This window comes from Bombina bombina, chromosome 5 (assembly GCF_027579735.1).
Source record: "Bombina bombina isolate aBomBom1 chromosome 5, aBomBom1.pri, whole genome shotgun sequence".
In the NCBI taxonomy this organism is placed as follows: domain Eukaryota; kingdom Metazoa; phylum Chordata; class Amphibia; order Anura; family Bombinatoridae; genus Bombina; species Bombina bombina.
Genome location: NC_069503.1, coordinates 903502684 through 903521827, shown reverse-complemented (window position 1 = coordinate 903521827; position 19144 = coordinate 903502684). Strand labels below are relative to the sequence as shown.

General features: G+C 42.4%; 1 protein-coding gene across 1 annotated transcript in view; it reads left to right on the top strand.

Annotated features, from left to right (window-relative positions):
• The window catches only part of NSMAF (neutral sphingomyelinase activation associated factor), a 258392-nt gene that overhangs the window by 237768 nt on the left and 1480 nt on the right, over positions 1 to 19144 (top strand). The gene's annotated exons all lie outside the window — the stretch shown is intronic.

Here is a 19144-nt window from a genome sequence, read left to right as displayed (position 1 = left end):
GAAGAAAACATAATTTATGCTTACCTGATAAATTCCTTTCTTCTGTAGTGTGATCAGTCCACGGCCCGCCCTGTTTTTAAGGCAGGTAAATATCTTTTAATTTATACTCCAGTCACCACTTCACCCTTGGCTTTTCCTTTCTCGTTGGTCCTTGGTCGAATGACTGGGAGTGACGTAGAGGGGAGGAGCTATATGCAGCTCTGCTGGGTGAATCCTCTTGCACTTCCTGTTGGGGAGGAGTAATATCCCAGAAGTAATGATGACCCGTGGACTGATCACACTACAGAAGAAAGGAATTTATCAGGTAAGCATAAATTATGTTTTTTTCATTCAGATAAGGTAGTTTTTACGTACTAAATTAGGATTTCTTCCTAAAGTTGTTTCTGATCAGAACATTAATCAGGAGATTGTTGTTCCTTCCTTGTGTCCTAATCCTACCTCTCAGAAGGAAAGGCTTCTGCACAATTTGGACTTGGTTCGTGCTTTAAAGTTTTTTACCTGCAGGCGACTAAGGTTTTTCGTCAGTCTTCTGCTTTGTGTTTTTTTCAGGAAAACGGAAGCTATGGCCAGCAGCCTCCAGAGAGAGCTACGGCTCATTCCACGAGGGCTGTTGGTACCTCATGGGCATTCAAGAATGAAGCTTCTGTGGAACAGATGTGCAAGGCTGCAACTTGGTCCTCTCTTCACACTTTTTTAAAATTCTACAAATTTGACACTTTTGCCTCAGCTGAGGCTGCTTTTGGGAGAAAGGTTTTTCAAGCAGTGGTGCCTTCCGTTTAGGTTCCCTGTCTTGTCCCTCCCTTATCATCTGTGTACTCTAGCTTGGGTATTGATTCCCAATACTAATTAAGATGATCCGTGGACTCATCGTGTCATTAAAAAGAAAAGGAAATTTATGGGTTGGGAGGGAAGCGAGGTGATATTTAACAGCTTTGCTGTGGTGCTCTTTGCCTCCTCCTGCTGGGCAGGAGTGATATTCCCAATAGTAATTAAGATGATCCGTGGACTCATCGTGTCAAAAAATAAATAAATTTATCAGGTAAGCATAAATTTCCTTTTTGTTTAAATGATTTTTTTTTTTTTTACATTTTGCAAGATGTCTCAGTCTGATCCTGTATCAGAAGCTACTGTAGGAACCATGCTGCCTGAACACAGTTCTACCAAAGCTAAGTATCTGTTGTAAGCAAGCTGAGATTATATCTCTGGCTGTATTATGTAACAGTTGTCATAAGCTTTTGCATGCCGATAATGTTTCTATTAGTACTAGTACAGCACCTGTTGTTCCCTCAACATATAATGTACATGATATCCCTGTTGATATAAAAATGATATTGCTGATGCAATACAGAAGGCTATGTCTACTATTCCACCTTCTAATAAATGTAAAAGATCTTTTAAAACTTCTCATAAAACTGATTAAATTTGTTATGACCGACAACATACTGAAATATCGTCCTCTGAAGAGGATCTCACTGGTTCAGAAGATCCTACTTCAGACATTGAAATTGATAAATCTTCTTATATTTTTAAGATTGAATATATTCAGTCTTTGTTGAAAGAAGTACTGGTTACTTTGGGTATTGAGGAGTGTGATCCTCTTGATAACAAAATCAGTAAACGTTTAAATTCTGTTTTTAAACCTCCTGTGATTACTCCTGAGGTTTTTCCTGTTCCAGATGTGGTTTCTGATGTGATTGCTAAGGAATGGACTAAGCCTGGTGCTTCTTTTAATCCTTCTTCTAGGTTTAAGAAGTTATATCCTTTACCAGTGGCTAATTTGGAGTTTTGGGAAAAAGTCCCTAAGGTTGATTGGGCTATTGCTTTCATGTAATTGGCAAGAGTCCATGAGCTAGTGACGTATGAGATATACAATCCTACCAGGAGGGGCAAAGTTTCCTAAACCTCAAAATGCCTATAAATACACCCCTCAACACAACCACAATTTAGTTTTACAAACTTTGCCTCCCTATGGAGGTGGTGAAGTAAGTTTGTGCTTGATTTTTCTTCTATGATATGCGCTTCTCAGCATTTTGAAGCCCGATTCCTCTCAGAGTACAGTGAATGTCAAAGGGATGTGAAGGGAGTATCAACTATTGATTCTATGGTTTTCCTCACGGGAAATCTTTTCATAGGTTCTCTGTTATCGGTCGTAGAGATTCATCTCCTACTTCCCTTTTCAGATCGACGATATACTCCCATATTCCATTACCTCTACTGATACTTTTTCGGTACTGGTTTGGCTATCTGCTATATGTGGATGGGTGTCTTTCGGTAAGTATGTTTTCATTACTTAAGACACTCTCAGCTATGGTTTGGCACTTTATGTATTAAAATAAAGTTTTAAATATATGTATTGTAAATGTGCCATGAGTCAGGTTTATGTATATTTCCTTTTGCAGACTATCAGTTTCAAAACATATTTAGGAAGTTATTTTTTCTTACCTGGGGTATAGTCTTTTATTCAAATTGACTGCTTTTTCATTAAATTTTGCGGGCAAAATTAGGCTTGCGAGGTTGCAAAATGCTGATATTTATCGAGTCATTTTTGGCGCAAAGGTACGTTCGGTGATGCAAATTAGTAATTTCCGGTTCTTAGTTGACGCCAGGTTTCCTTGCACAAGGTTGTGTCTGCCATGACGCGAGTTGCGTCATTTCCGGATGTTGTTAGCGCCAAAAAATTTTCGTTGTGCGTCATACTTAGCGCCAAATAATTTAATTATTTAAACCCCACTTCCTTGCTCAGAGGGCTATGCTGTTTCCATTTTTTCCCCATTACTGAAACTGCCATATAAGGAAATTGATAATTTTGCTTTATATGTTGTTTTTTTCTCTTACATTTGCAAGATGTCTCAATCTGATCCTGTTTCAGAAACAACTGTTGGAACCCTGCTGCCTGATAACAGTTCTACCAAAGCTAAGAGTATCTGTTGTAAGTTAGTGGAGATTATATCTCCAGCTGTAGTATGTAACAGTTGTCATGATAATTTTTTTACATGCAGAGAATGTATCCATCAGTACTAGTACAATGCCTGTTGTTCCTTCAACATCCAATGTACATGATATCCCTGTGAATATAAAATATTTTATTGCTGATGCGATTCAGAAGGCTTTGTCTGCTATTCCGCCTTCTAATAAACGTAAAAGGTCTTTTAAAACTTCTCATAAAGTTGATGAAATTTCAAATGACCGACAACATACTGAATTATCCTCCTCTGATGACGATCTATCTGATTCAGAAGATCTTACCTCAGATATTGACACTGACAAATCTACTTATATCTTTAAGATGGAGTATATACGTTACTTGTTAAAAGAGGTGTTGATTACTTTGGATATTGAGGAATCTAGTCCTCTTGATACTAAAACTAGGAAACGTTTAAATTCTGTTTATAAACCTCCTGTGGTTACTCCAGAGGTTTTTTCCAGTTCCTGGTGCTATTTCTGATATGATTTCAAAGGAATGGGATAGGCCTGGTACTTCTTTTATTCCTTCTTCTAGGTTTAAAAAGTTGTATCCTTTGCCAGCAGCTAGATTGGAGTTTTGGAAGAAAATCCCCAAAGTTGATGGGGCTATTTCTACTTTTGCCAAACATACTACTATTCCTATGGAAGATAGCACTTCTTTTAAGGATTCTTTAGATAGGAAACTTGAATCTTATCTAAGGAAAGGTTATTTATTTGCTGGCTATATTCTTAGGCCTGCTATATCTATGGCTGATGTTGCAGCTGCATCAACTTTTTGGTTGGAAAGCTTAGCGCAACAGGAAACAGATCCTGATTTCTCTAGCATTGTTCGCTTGCTTCAATATGCTAATCATTTTATCTGTGATGCTATTTTTAATATCAAAATTGATGTTAAAACTATGTCTTTAGCTATTTTAGCTAGAAGAGCTTTGTGGCTCAAATATTGGAATGCTGACATGGTATCTAAATCTAGATTACTATCTCTTTCTTTCCTAGGTAACAATTTATTTGGTTCTCAATTTGATTCAATTATTTCAACTGTCACGGGGGGGGGGGGGGGGTTTGCCTCAGGATAAAAGATCTAAGGGTAGATTTAAAGCTTCTAATTGTTTTGGTTCTTTTCAACAGAATAAGGAACAGAAAGCCAATCCTTCCCCCAAAGAATCTGGTTCCAATTGGGGGGGGGGGGGCAGATTAAAAATTTTCCAAAAAATTTGGGCAGATTCTGTCCAAAATCAGTGGATTCAGAGTATTGTCTCTCAAGGGTATCGAATAGGATTCAGAGTAAGACCTCCTGTGAGAAGATTTTTTCTCTCACACGTTACAGCAAATCCAGGGAAGGCTCAGGCTTTTCTGAAGTGTGTTTCAGATCTAGAGCTTTCAGGGGTAAACATACCAGTTCCGTTTCAGGAACAGGGTCTGGGGTTTTATTCAAATCTATTTATTGTCCCAAAGAAAGAAAATTAATTCAGGCCAATTCTGGACGTGAAAATGTTGAATCATTTTGTAAGAGTGCCAACTTTCAAAATGGTGACTATAAGGACTTTTCTGCCTTTTGTTCAGCAAGGTCATTATGTCCACGATAGACTTACAGGATGCATATCTTCATATTCCGATTCATCCAGACCACTATCGATTTCTGAGATTCTCTTTTCTAGACAAGCATTACCAATTTGTCGCTCTTCCATTTTCGAAGGTTCTCGGTGCCCTACTCTCTGTAATCAGAGAACAGGGTATTGCAGTGTTTCCTTATTTGGCGATATCTTGGTACTAGCTCAGTCTTTACATTCTGCCGAATCTTACACAAATCAACTAGTGTTGTTTCTTAAAAGACATGGTTGGAGGATCAATTTACTGAAAAGTTCCTTGATTCCTCAGAAAAGGGTCACCTTTTTAGGTTTCCAGATAGATTCAGTGTCCATGACTCTGTCTTTAACAGACAAGAGACGAATGAGATTGGCTCCAGCTTGTTGAAACCTTCAGTCTCAATCATTCCCTTCAGTGGCGATGTGCATGAAAGTTTTAGGTCTGACTGCAGCATCGGACGCAAACCCCTTGCTCGTTTTCATATGAGACCTCTTCAGCTTTGTATGCTGAATCAATGGTGCAGGGATTATACAAGGATATCACAATTAATATCCCAATGTTCGACTCTCTCTGACTTGGTGGTTAGATCACCATCGTATAGTTCAAGGGGCTTCTTTTGTTCATCCAACCTGGACTGTAATCACAACAGATGCAAGTCTTTCAGGTTGGGGAGCTGTCTGGGGATCTCTGACAGCATAAGGGGTTTCGAAATCTTAAGAGGCGAGGTTACCATTCAATATTTTAGAACTCCGTGCTATTTTCAGGTCTCTTTAGATTTGGCCTCTGTTGAAGAGAGAACCATTCTTTTGTTTTCAGACAGACAATATCACAACTGTGGCATATGTCAATCATCAGGGTGGGACTCACAGTTCCCTAGCTATGAAAGAAATATCTCGGATACTTTCTTGGGCGGAATCCAGCTCTTGTCTAATTTCTGCTGTACATATCCCAGGTGTAGACAATTCGTAAGCCGAATATCTCAGCCATCAGACTTTACATCCGGGGGAGTGGTCTCTCCATCATTGGGCTTTTAACAATGAAGCTTCAGTTAATCAAATTTGGAAAGCAGCAACTTTGGTCGTCTTTGCATACATTTACTAAATTTTACCATTTCAATGTATTTGCTTCTTCTGTAGCAGTCTTTGGTAGAAAAGTTCTTCAGGCAGCTGGATTTAATTTGTCAGCGGAAATAGTTCTTTTTATTTTATCCCTCTCTCTCTCTAGTGTCTCTTCTGTTGACTTCCACATCTTGGGTATTTTATCCCATACATCACTAGCTCATGGACTCTTGCCATTTACATGAAAGAAAACAATTTATGTAAGAACTTGCCTGATAAATTAATTTCTTTCATAATGGCAAGAGTCCATGAGGCCCACCTTGTTTTTCTCAATTTTTTTTTTTTTTAATAAAAGCACAATATTATTTCTTTTACAAGATATGACGAGTCCACGGATTTCATCCTTACTTGTGGGATATCACCTCCTGGTTACCAGGAGGAGGCAAAGAGCTCCACAGCAGAGCTGCATATATAGCTCCTCCCACCCCAGTCATTCTCTTTGCCTGTGTTAGTGATAGGAAGAGGTAAAGTGAGGTGTTAGTTTAGATTCTTCAATCAAGAGTTTTTTTATTTTTAAATGGTGCCAACGTGTACTATTTTATTATAGAGTAGCATCTGGAGTGTTAGCCTGTTAGGCTATGGGAACTAGTGGAGTTTTAGCTTCACTGCGCCTCCCACGCTTATGATGCTTCTATGTGTATGGTCTTAGACATTACTAACTAAGACCCTTCTGATTTCACAGGACCTCAGGAGGAAGAGTGGACCTCTTGATACTGTGAGGTTATCATGCTGTTCCTCAGCATGGAGGTAGGTGCAGTTTTTTTCCTCTGGGCAAAAGTTTCTCAGATTAAACTGTACTGACACTATTTATTTTTGGGGGCTAGGATAGATCTCCCTTATAAAATAGTGATATGACCCAGACACTCTGGTTGTATTCTACCCAGAAGCACTGGGATATAGGGGCACAAAACGTTTCAGTTTATTTTCCAGACTCCGGTATTCTGAAGTATAGAGGGCTGGGAGATAATGTGTGCGGATGTTTGCTGCCAGACACTCAGGCATTGTTTAGGAGCCTTGAAGCGCTGGGACATGTTGTGTGGGGTTATTTTGAATGGGCTGCTGACGCTAGGCATTAGATGTATTATATATTTAACATTTCATTATGTTACAGTAATGGCCGTTGGTTTACGCCCACGAAGGGCGGGGCTTACTACTTGCGTGCTTTCATAGCGCAGTTATGTGGCGATTCCAGAGTGCAAGCTTCTAGTCTCCTACTCTGCTTGATTACAAGTGCCTTTTAAGTGTAACTGGTTCTGTGAAGATCAGTCTGGTAGCGGGAGGTGACAGCGTTTTTTTTGTTTTTGTTTTTTTTTCTTTTCCAAAAAATATCTTAACAGTGTTATTTTCATATAGCCGCGCTCAGAAGCTGTGAACTTATGCGGTGCAGTTTTTTTCCTTAAAGTTACAGTAGTCACCATATAATTTGCTTGTAAACTGCTTTTTACTTAGTGTTTTTTGGCAAACTTGATTGTTTTTTTTGTGAAAATGGATGACATTGATCAAAATGCATGCCTGCTGTATTTAACTGCCATTGTGGAACCCCCCCCCAGTGACACTTTGCCCCTCATGTATTACTAGGGCATTACAGTGTAAAGACCACATTTTATTAAATAATGATGATGGTGATCAGATTGATGAGGTTCAGGATAAGTCACAATCTTCTCCCCAAGCGTCTCAGCCCATTATGCCCACGTAGGCGACGCTATGTTCTTCATCGGCGTCTGCGTCATTTACTCTGCAAGATATGGCTGCAGTTATGTCATCAACTCTTACAGAGGTGTTATCTAAATTGCCAGTATTACAGGGTAAACGTAGTAGAAGAGAGACCCAGGTGGTCCATCCTGCTTCTAACTCCTTGATGGCGATCTCCGATGTTCCCTCCCAGGACTCTGAAGGGGGGGTAGGGAGGTTCTGTCGGAAGGGGAACTGTCTGACTCAGGTAGTACATTACCCAAGACAGATTCGGAGGTGATGTCCTTTAAATTTAAGCTTGAACACCTTTGCCTGTTACTGCGGGAGGTTTTGTTGACTTTGGACGACTGTGACTCTATTGTGCAAGATGGACAGATATTTGGAGGTCCCTACTTATTCTGATGTTTTTCCGATTCCTAAGAGAATTTCGGAAATTATTTCCAGGGAATGACCGGGTATACCGTTCTCTCCTTCCCCTTTGTTTAAGAAAATGTACCCTTTACCTGATACCGTTAGGGACTCTTGGCAAACGATTCCTAAGGTGGAGGGAGCCATCTCTACACTGGCCAAACGTACGACTATTCCTATTGAGGACAGCTGTGCTTTCAAAGAACCTATGGATAAGTTAGAGGGTCTTCTAAAGAAGCTGTTTGTTCATCAAGGGTTTCTATAGCAACCAACGGCCTGCATTGTACCTGTACAACCGCGGCTGCCTTTTGGTTTGACGCCCTAGAAGAATCTCTTAAGACTGAGACTCCTTTGGAAGAAATAGATAGAATCAAGGCCCTTAAGCTGGCCAATTCTTTTGTTATGGATGCCGCCTTTCAGATTGCCAAGTTGGCGGCTAAGAATGCAGGTTTTTCCATTTCAGCTCGCAGAGCCTTATGGTTAAAATCTTGGTTTGCGGATGTGTCCTCTAAATCCAAGCTTTTAGCTATTCCTTTCAAGGGAAAGACCCTATTCGGGCCTGAATTGAAAGAGATAAATTTCTGATATTACGGGAGGTAAAGGTCATCTCCTCCCTCAGGATAAGACATCTAAACAAAGGAGAGAGTAATTTTCGTTCCTTTCGAAATTTCAAGGGAGTCCCCTCTGCCTGTCCTGCTAAACAGGAGGGGAATTTTGCACAAGCCAAGTCCGCCTGGAGACCCAACCAGGCTTTGAACAAGGGTAAACAACCCAAGAATCCCGCTGCTGCTCCCAAGACAGCATGAAGGGGCGGCCCCCCGATCCGGGACCGGATCTAGTAGGGGGCAGACTTTCTTTCTTTGTCCAGGCTTGGAGGAGAGACGTTCAGGATCCCTGGGCATTAGAAATTGTGTCCCAGGGGTATCATATTCCTATCCACAAAGATCATCACCAGTTCCTAAGGTTTGCCTTTCTGGACAAACATTTTCAGTTCATGGCTCTTCCCTTTGGGTTGGCCACGGCACCCAGGATCTTCACGAAGGTTCTAGGGTCTCTGCTGGCAATTCTAAGACTGCGGGTCATTGCAGTGACGCCTTATCTGGACGATATTCTGATCCAGGTGTCATCTTATCAACTAACAAAGTCTCATACTGACATGGTTCTGTCCTTTTTAAGGACTCACGGGTGGAAGGTGAATCTAGAAAAGAGTTCTCTGAGTCCACAGACAAGGGTTCCGTTCCTGGGAACTCTGATAGACTCTCTGTCCATGAAAATATTCTTGACGGAAGTCAGAAAGTTAAAGATTCTGGATACACGCCGAGCCCTTCAGTCCAATCTTCGACCATCAGTGGCTCAATGCATGGAAGTAATTGGATTGATGGTGGCGGCAATGGACATCATTCAGTTTGCTCGTTTCCATCTCAGACCTCTACAACTGAGCATGCTCAAACAGTGGAATGGAGATTATGCAGATTTGTCTCCTCAGATAAATCTGGATCAGGAGACAAGAGACTCTCTCTTCTTTGGTGGTTGTCACTGGATCATCTGTCCCAAGGGACATGCTTCCGCAGACCTTCATGGGTGATAGTGACAACGGACGCCAGTCTACTAGGATGGGGTGCAGTCTGTAATTCCTTGAGGGCTCAGGGCGTGTTGACTCAGTCGAAGTCTCTACTCCCCATCAATATTCTGGAGTTGAGAGCAATATTCAATGCGTTTCAGGCTTGGCCTCGGCCAAATTCATCCGTTTTCAGTTGGACAACATAATTCGGTGGGCGGAGACTCACTCTTATCTGTTGGCAATCTACATCCCAGGAGTGGACAGCTGGGAGGCGGATTTCTTGAGCAGACAGACGTTCCATCCGGGGGAATAGGAACTTCATCCGGAAGTCTTTGCAGCTCTGATTCTCAGGTGGGGCAGACCGGAATTGGATCTGATGGCGTCTTGTCAGAATGCCAAGATACGGGTCCAGGGACCCTCAGGCCAAACTAATAGATGCCTTGGTCGTTTGATCCTTGCAATCACCCGGGGAAGAAGAGCAAACAGGAGAGGGCTTCAGTGATTCTAATCGCTCCTGCGTGGCCTCGCAGGACTTGGTATGCCGATCTGGTGGACATGTCCTCTCTGCCGCCGTGGAAGCTTCCATTGAGGCAGGACCTTCTAATTCAGGGACCTTTCCATCATCCGAATCTAATTTCTCTGCAGCTGACTGCTTGGAGATTGAACGCTTGATTTTATCTAAGCAGGGGTTCTCTGATGCGGTTATCAATACTTTAATTCAGGCTTGCAAGCCTGTTACCAGAAAGATTTATCATAAAATATGGCGTAAATATCTTTATTGGTGCGAATCCAAGGGCTAATCATGAAGTAGGGTTAAGATTCCTAGGATTTTAACTTTTCTCCAAGAAGGATTGGAGAAGGGGTTGTCGGCTAGTTCCTTAAAGGGACAGATTTCTGCCTTGTCTTTTTTGTTACACAAGCGTCTGGCAGATGTTCAATCTTTTTGTCAGGCTCTGACTAGAATCAGACCTGTATTTAGATCAATTGCTCCTCCTTGGAGTTTGAATTTAGTTAATGTTCTTTAAGGGGTTCCGTTTGAACCTATGCATTCCTTAGATATTGAGTTATTATCTTGGAAAGTTTTATTTCTAGTTGCTATTCCTTCTGCTCGCAGAGTTTCCGAGCTTTCTGCATTAGAATGTGATTCTCCTTATGTTATTTTCCATTCTGATAAGGTGGTGTTGCGTACCAAACCTGGTTTTCTTCCTAAGATTGTTTCTAACAAGAATATTAAATCAGGAAATTGTTGTTCCTTCATTATGTCCTAACCCCTCTTCTAAGAAGGAGCATAGGTTACATAGCTTGGACGTAGTTCGTGCATTAAAGTTTTACTTGCAGGCGACTAAGGATTTTCGTCAAACATCTTCATTGTTTGTGATTTTTGCTGGGAAACGTAGGGGTCAGAAAGCTACGGCTACCTCTCTTTCTTTTTGGCTGAAGAGTATCATCCGTCTTGCATATGAGACTGCTGGACAGCAGCCTCCAGAACGAATTACGGATCATTCTACTATGGCTGTGGCTTCCTCTTGGGCATTTAAAAATGATGCTTCTGTTGAACAGATTTGTAAGGCTGCAACTTGGTCGTCTCTTCACACTTTTTCAAAATTTTACAAATTTGATACTTTTGCCTCGTCTGAGGCTGTTTTTGGGAGAAAGGTTCTTCAAGCAGTGGTGCCTTCTGTTTAGGTTCCTGTCTTGTCCCTCCCTTTCATCCGTGTCCTATTGCTTTGGTATTGTATCCCACAAGTAAGGATGAAATCCGTGGACTCGTCCTATCTTGTAAAAGAAAAGGAAATTTATGCTTACCTGATCAATTTATTTCTTTTACGATATGACAAGTCCACGGCCCACCCTGTCATTTTTTTTCTGGACAGGTTTTTATTTTTGTTAAACTTCAGTCACCTCTGCTCCTTGGCTTTTCCTTTCTCTTCCTAACTTCGGTTGAATGACTGGAGTGGGAGGGAAGGGAGGAGCTAAATATGCAGCTCTGCTGTGGAGCTCTTTGCCTCCTCCTGCTGACCAGGAGGTGATATCCCACAAGTAAGGATGAAATCCGTGGACTCGTCATATCATAAAATAAATTTATCAGGTAAGCATAAATTTCCTTTTTCCAGTTCCTCTTTTTTTGTATGCTTTTTTACACCTCACTGCTTGGCTATAAATTAAACTGAAGTATGTGTGTGGTGGGAGGTGTATTTATAAGCATTTCAAGGTTTGGGAAACTTTGCCCCCTCCTGGTAGTAATGTATATCCCATACGTCATTAGCTCATGGACTCTTGCCATTATGAAAAATTAATTTCAGGTAAGTTCTTACATAAATAGTTTTGTTTTTTTAATTAAATTGTACTGTATATATGTCCTTCACAGCCAGAATTCTGCGTAGCTAGATAAACCTTTTTCTCTTGTAAGGTGTATCCAGTCCACGGATTCATCCTTTACTTGTGGGATATTCTCCTTCCCAACAGAAAGTGGCAAAGAGAGTACACAGCAGAGCTGTCCATATAGCTTCCCATCTAGCTCCACCCCCCAGTCATTCTCTTTGCTGGCTCTAAGCAATCGGAAGGGTAAAGTGAATGTGGTGTTAGAATTGTAGTTTTTATTATCTACAAGCAAAAGTTTGTTATTTTAAATGGTACCGGTGTGTACTATTTACTCTCTAGCAGAAAGGAGATGAAGAGTTCTGCAGGGAGGAAGATGATTTTAGCATGTTGTAACTAAAATCCACTGCTGTTCCCACAAAGGACTGAGGAGTACAAGAAAACTTCAGTTGGGGGGACCGGTTTGCAGGTTAGGCTGCAATGAGGTATGTTCAGTCATTTATTTCTAGACAAGACTGTGATAATGCTGCAACATCACTGGAGTGCCCAAAAGCACAAGGTGTGCAATACTCAGAGACATGGCCAAGGTAAGAAAGGCTGAAAGACGACCACCACTGAACAAGACACACAAGCTGAAACGTCAAGACTGGGCCCAGAAATATCTCAAGGTTTTATGGACTGATTAAATGAGAGTGAGTCTTGATGGGCCAGATGGATGGGCCCGTGGCTGGATTGGTAAAGGGCAGAGAGCTCCAGTCCGACTCAGACGCCAGCAAGGTGGAGGTGGAGTACTGTTTTGGGCTGGTATCATCAAAGATGAGCTTGTGGGGCCTTTTTGGGTTGAGGATGGAGTCAAGCTAAACTCCCAGTCCTACTGCAAGTTTCTGGAAGACACCTTCTTCAAGCAGTGGTACAGGAAGAAGTCTGCATCCTTCAAGAAAAACATGATTTTCATGCAGGACAATGCTCCATCACACGCGTCCAAGTACTCCACAGCGTGGCTGGCAAGAAAGGGTATAAAAGAAGAAAATCTAATGACATGGCCTCCTTGTTCACCTGATCTGAACCCCATTGAGAACCTGTGGTCCATCATCAAACGTGAGATTTACAAGGAGGGAAAACAGTACACCTCTCTGAACAGTGTCTGGGAGGCTGTGGTTGCTGCTGCGCGCAATGTTAATGGTGAACAGATCAAAACACTGACAGAATCCATGGATGGCAGGCTTTTGAGTGTCCTTGCAAAGAAAGGTGGCTATATTGGTCACTGATTTGTTTTTGAATGTCAGAAATTTATATTTGTGAATGTTGAGATGTTATATTGGTTTCACTGGTAAAAATAAATAATTGAAATGGGTATATATTTGTTTTTTGTTAAGTTGCCTAATAATTATGCACAGTAATAGTCACCTGCACACACAGATATCCCCCTAAAATAGCTATAACTAAAAACAAACTAAAAACTACTTCCAAAACTATTCAGCTTTGATATTAATGAGTTTTTTGGGTTCATTGAGAACATGGTTGTTCAATAATAAAATTAATCCTCAAAAATACAACTTGCCTAATAATTCTGCACTCCCTGTAATACCCTCTCAGTGTTTTTATCTAAACTGCCCGTGTTACCTGCAAAGCATGATAGCTCTGTTTTAAGAACAGATTCTGAGCATTCTGACGCTTTAGTAGCCGTATCAGATATACCCTCACAACTCTCTGAAGTAGGGGCGAGGGATGGGCTGTCTGAGGGAGAAATTTCCGATTCGGGAAAGGTTGCTCCTCAGACAGATTCAGATACGTTGGCTTTTAAATTTAAACTAGAACACCTCCGCTTATTGCTCAGGGAGGTATTAGTTACTCTGGATGACTGCGACCCTTTGGTGGTTCCAGAGAAATTGTGTAAAATGGACAAGTACCTAGAAGTTTCTGTTTACACTGATGTGTTCCCGGTCCCTAAGAGGATTGCGGATATCGTTACTAGGGAGTGGGATAGACCAGGTATTCCGTTTGTTCCCCCTCCTGTTTTTAAGAAAATGTTCCCCATATCTGACCCCATGCGGGACTCGTGGCAGACGGTCCCTAAGGTGGAGGGGGCTGTTTCTTCACTTGCTAAACGCACAACTATACCAATTGAAGACAGTTGTGCTTTTAAAGACCCTATGGATAAAAAATTAGAGGGTTTACTTAAGAAAATGTTTGTTCAACAAGGTTTTCTTCTCCAACCTATTGCATGCATTGTTCCTGTAACTACTGCAGCTGCTTTCTTGTTCGAGGCGCTGGAAGATGCGCTCCAGACGGAGATCTCATATGAGGACATTATAGACAGAATTAAGGCTCTTAAGCTGGCTAATTCTTTTATCACAGATGCCGCTTTCCAACTAGCTAAGTTAGCGGCAAAGAATTCAGGTTTCGCCATTTTAGCGCGCAGGGCGCTATGGCTAAAGTCCTGGTCGGCCGATGTGTCGTCAAGATCCAAACTATTGAACATCCCTTTCAAAGGAAAGACCCTCTTCCGGCCTGAATTGGAAAAGATTTCAGAAATCACTGGGGGAAAAGGCCATGCTCTCCCCCAGGACAAGTCCTTCAAGACAAAGAACAAACAAAATAATTTTCGTTCCTTTCGGAATTTCAGGAGCGGTCTCGCTTCATTCTCCTCTACTGCAAAGCAAGAGGTTAACGCTTCACAACCCAGGGTAGCCTGGAAACCTTACCAGGGCTGGAACAAGGGTAAACAGGCCAAGAAGCCTGCAGCTGCCTCCAAGACAGCATGATGGGGTAGCCCCAGATCCGGATCTAGTAGGGGGCAGACTCTCTCTCTTCGCTCAGGCCTGGGCAAGAGATGTTCACGATCCCTGGGCCTTAGAGATTGTATCCCAGGGATATCTTCTAGAATTCAAGGACGCCCCTCCAAGGGGAAGGTTCCACATTTCTCGTCTGTCTTCAGACCAGACAAAAAGAGGCGTTCTTACGCTGTGTAGAAGACCTACATACAATGGGAGTGATCCGCCCAGTTCCAATTGCGGAACAAGGGCTGGGTTTTTACTCAAACCTGTTTGTGGTTCCAAAGAAAGAAGGAACTTTCAGACCAATCCTGGATCTCAAAATTCTAAACAAATTCCTCAGTCCCATCATTCAAGATGGAGACCATTCGGACAATCTTACCAATGATCCAGGAGGGTCAATATATGACTACCGTGGATCTAAAGTATGCGTATCTGCTAGAGCTGCGCATCTTCACTTGTCTCACGATTCGATTACGATTATCATTGTAACGATTCGATTCTACGATGCATCACGATTACTGCCCATGATTTTCATGATCTTGTTCTATTCCATATTTTATATATATATATATATATATATATATATATATATATAATCTTTTAAACAACTGTGTAAGATGGAAGAGCACTTATAAACATAATACTACAATATGCACAGAAATGTATCTGTAGATTTATTTTACAAAGGAAAATATAACCAGCAGCAGTGTACTCACTCAAACATTCTCACGGAGTACATGCAGACATCTGAAACCTGACCCAGAGAGCATTACCAATAGACCTCCTCTCACACACAAATGTTCCGGTCAGGAATTTTTATGACACCTATCCTAAAGAGCCGACAGCAGCCTCATGTAAACAGTGAATCTTTTCTTGTATTATAGATTCACTGTTTACTGTTGCGGTCTCTGCTGCATGTTTCCTCTCTGTCAGATCCCTAGCCCAAACGAGCATTTGAGGGTTTCTATTAGATAAAGTAAGTCAAAAGTTTTACAGCAACCCTCAAATGCTCGTTTGGGCTAGGGATCTGACTGAGAGGAAACATGCAGCAGAGACCGCAACAGTAAACAGTGAATCGATAATACAAGAAAAGATTCACTGTTTACATGAGGCTGCTGTCGGCTCTATAGGATAGGTGTCATAAAAATTCCTGACCGGAACATGTGAGAGGAGGTCTATTGGTAATGCTCTCTGGGTCAGATATCTGCACAGTAAGTCCTGAATCACAGGAGTTCCCTGTCGGACTCGCCTGGCATGTATGGGGTTAATGGTGCCTATCTGGGAGTTGCCTGTTCTATGTCACCTGTCTTTATAATATAAGCCTTTCCAAGCCGCCTCCTCCCCTGTATGTCAGTTTGTTTATTTTTTTATTGCAAGTACTGTGAGTTTGCCCTCCCTTCACTGACTGCTGCTTTATTTAATACTATTGATATTGGTAGTACTAGCAGTCAGTGCCTATCACTGTTCTACGTTATCAGCAGCTAATTCAGAGGGATTATATGAATTCCTGTGACACTGGCTACCGAGAGCCTCTCTGACGAGCACAATATTGCACTACGTAGAACAGTGATAGGCACTGACTGCTAGTACTACTACCAATAGTATTAAATAAAGCAGCAGTCAGTGAAGGGAGGGCAAACCAAACTCCCAGTACTTGCAATAAAAAAAATAAACGAACTGACATACAGGGGAGGAGGCGGCTTGGAAAGGCTTATATTGTGGCTCCATAACAACAGTGAAGTTTAAAAACGGAGCAATGAGTAAAACAGGAAACTGACAGTACAAGACCCATTTCCTCACATACCGAATCCCCTGCCCATGACGTCACTGACCCGGAATCGATTAAGATCCTTCACTGCATCGATGCAGAATCGTTAACTGCTGCATCGTGATGCATCGGTGTGACGATTATTTTTGACAGCCCTAGTATCTGCACATTCCTATCCACAAAGATCATCACCAGTTTCTCAGGTTTGCCTTTCTGGACAAGCATTATCAGTTTGTGGCTCTTCCTTTCGAGTTGGCCACTGCTCCCAGAATTTTCACAAAGGTGCTAGGGTCCCTCCTGGCGGTTCTAAGACCGTGTGGCAGAGCAGTGGCGCCTTATCTAGACGACATCTTAATTCAGGCGTCGACTTTCCAAAGAGCCAAGTCTCACACGGAAATTGTAGTGGCCTTTCTGAGGTCTCACGGGTGGAAGGTGAACATCAAAAAGAGTTCTCTCTCCCCCCTCACAAGAGTTCCCTTCCTAGGGACACTAATAGACTCGGTAGAAATGAAAATATTTCTGACGGAGGTCAGAAAGTTAAAACTCTTAACTACTTGCCAAGCTCTTCATTCCATTCCTCTGCCAGCTGTAGCTCAGTGCATGGAGACAATCGGACTAATGGTAGCGGCAATGGACATAGTCCCTTTTGCACGGATACACCTCAGACCACTGCAACTATGCATGCTCAAACAGTAGAATGGGGATTATGCAGATTTGTCTCCTCAAATACAGTTGGACCAGAGATTCTCTTCTCTGGTGGTTGTCTCTGGATCACCTGTCTCAGGGAATGTGTTTCCGCAGACCAGAGTGGATCATCGTAACGACCGACGCCAGTCTGTTGGGCTGGGGTGCAGTCTGGGACTCCCTGAAAGCTCAGGGCTTATGGTCTCTGGAACAAGCTCTTCTCCCGATAAACATTCTGGAACTGAGGGCGATATTCAACGCGCTTCAGGCATGGCCTCAGCTAGCTGCGGCCAAATTCATCAGATTTCAGTCGGACAACATCACGACTGTAGCTTACGTCAATCATCAAGGCGGAACAAGGAGTTCCCTAGCAATGATGGAAGTAACCAAAATAATCAGTTGGGCGGATGATCACTCTTGCCACCTCTCAGCAATTCACATCCCAGGAGTAGACAACTGGGAGGCGGATTTTCTAAGTCGTCAGACTTTTCACCGGGGGAGTGGGAACTCCACCCGGAGGTATTTGCCCAGCTGACTCAGCTATGGGGCACTCCAGAATTGGATCTGATGGCGTCCCGTCAGAACACCAAGCTTCCTCTTTACGGGTCCAGGTCCCGGGATCTCCAGGCGGTGCTGATAGATGCTCTAGCAGCGCCTTGGTCCTTCAATCTGGCCTATTTTTTTCCACCGTTTCCTCTCCTCCCTCGTCTGGTTGCCAGAATCAAGCAGGAGAGGGCTTCAGTGATTCTAATAGCGCCTGCGTGGCCACGCAGACCTTGGTATGCAGACCTAGTGGACATGTCATCTGTGCCACCATGGACACTGCCAATGAGGTCTGCGTCTGACTGCTTGGAGATTAAACGCCTAATTCTATCAAAGCGTGGTTTCTCTGAGTCTGTTATTGATACCCTGATTCAGGCTAGAAAGCCTGTCACCAGGAAAATCTACCATAAGATTTGGCGAAAATATCTTTTGGTGCGAATCCAAGGGTTACTCATGGAGTAAGGTTAGGATTCCCAGGATTTTGTCCTTTCTCCAAGAAGGATTGGAGAAAGGATTATCAGCTAGTTCCTTAAAGGGACAGATATCTGCTTTGTTTATTCTTTTACACAAACGTCTGGCAGAGGTACCAGACGTCCAAGCGTTTAGTCAGAATCAAGCCTGTTTAGACCTGTGGCTCCACCATGGAGTCTGAATTTAGTTCTTTCCGTTCTGCAAGGGGTTCCGTTTGAACCTTTACATTCCATAGATATTAAACTGTTATCTTGGAAAATTTTGTTTTTGGTAGCTATCTCTTCTGCTCGAAGAGTTTCGGAGTTATCTGCTTTACAGTGTGATTCACCTTACCTGGTGTTCCATGCAGATAAGGTAGTTTTGCGTACCAAACCCGGTTTTCTTCCTAAGGGTGTGTCTAATAATATTAACCAGGAAATTGTTGTTCCTTCTCGGTGTCCTAATCCTTCGAAGGAGGAACGTCTGTTACACAATCTTGATGTGGTTCGTGCTTTAAAGTTCTATTTACAAGCAACTAAGGATTTCAGACAAACAACTTCTTTGTTTGTTATCTATACTAGTAAGAGGAGAGGTCAGAAGGCGACCGCTACCTCTCTTTCCTTTTGGCTGAAAAGCATCATCCGTTTGGCCTATGAGACTGCTGGCCAGCAGCCTCCTGAAACAATTACTGCTCATTCTACCAGAGCAGTGGCTTCCACATGGGCTTTTAAAAATTAGGCTTCTGTTGAACAGATTTATAAGGCAGCGACTTGGTCTTCGCTGCATACTTTTTCCAAATTCGATACTTTTGCTTCTTCGGAGGCTATTTTTGGAAGAAAGGTTTTACAAGCAGTGGTGCCTTCCGTTTAAAGTACCTGTCTTGTTCCCTCCCTTCATCCGTGTCCTAAAGCTTTGGTATTGGTATCCCACAAGTAAAGGATGAACCCGTGGACTGGATACACCTTACAAGAGAAAACAGAAGTTATGCTTACCTGATAAATGACTTTCTCTCTTGTGGTGTATCCAGTCCACGGCCCGCCCTGTCATTTTAAGACAGGTGGTTTTTATTTTTAAACTACAGTCACCACTGCACCCTATGGTTTCTCCTTTTTCTTCCTAACCTTCGGTCGAATGACTGGGGGGTGGAGCTAGAGGGGGAGCTATATGGACAGCTCTGCTGTGTGCTCTCTTTGCCACTTCCTGTAGGGAAGGAGAATATCCCACAAGTAAAGGATGAATCAGTGGACTGGATACACCACAAGAGAAAGTAATT